This window comes from Hydra vulgaris, chromosome 15 (genome assembly GCF_038396675.1).
Source record: "Hydra vulgaris chromosome 15, alternate assembly HydraT2T_AEP".
In the NCBI taxonomy this organism is placed as follows: Eukaryota; Metazoa; Cnidaria; class Hydrozoa; order Anthoathecata; family Hydridae; genus Hydra; species Hydra vulgaris.
The window spans coordinates 4874291-4875174 of record NC_088934.1 but is presented as its reverse complement, the minus strand read 5'-3'; positions in this window follow the sequence as shown (position 1 = coordinate 4875174).

Sequence of the window (884 nt, the reverse complement as noted above, 5' to 3'; positions counted from 1 at the left end):
AAGGGTAAAGAAGTTTTGGCGCTATAGAATCCTAGCGCTAAAGTACATTTCAATCTTTCCTTATGAGCACGAGTTTGATTCGCTGGACCATTGTTGTGGCCGTGGCGCAGTGGTTAGAGCGCTTGCTTTATAAGCAGGAGATTCAGGTTCAAAACGAGCTTTGGACATATTTTCGCGTCACGGTAAGGAAGGAGGCCTGAAATTCCTGGTTGAATGCACTTCCGCGGTGCTCTGTGACAAGACCGCTAGGACTTCTTGGGACATTTAAAAAAATAAACAACAAAAAAAAAAATTTGCTCTTAGCGAACAATCAGGTTACGGCTCATTTTTCTATGTGAAGAGGTTGTAACAAAGGATGAACATAAAATATTGATTAAGATCAACTCTTTTCCTTCTTAATTTAAGTGTTGTCAAACATGAGCATTATTTGAGTGTCGTCAAACATGAATATCTCTTGAATCTCTTGTTTTATGGTTTTGTGCTTTTTTAGATATTTGTTCTGTTGCTCTTTTTTAAACGGGCTCAATCGTACGAACATCCTTTTTTAAATAGAGCGACCATGCTTGCGTGGCAAAGTCAAGGTGTAGGCGGACATAGGTAGTGTAACGCGACTTTCAGAGAGAAAACCTGTACTTTAAAAAATTTTACAAGTACCAAATACTTTATTTGTTTTAGCAGCAGCTGATCTAGCTTGATTTTTCTTGTTTAAAATCATCGGAAATCAGAATTCCAAAATCTCTCTCGAAAAGGATTCGATTTTCTCCTTGGCCTCTCTATTCAGATATAAAATGCGTCAGACTTAGTTTTACTACAATTAAATTGCATGGCTTTGCTTTTTTTTCAAATTAATTTTAGATACCGTTTTTTACACCACAGAATTGTTT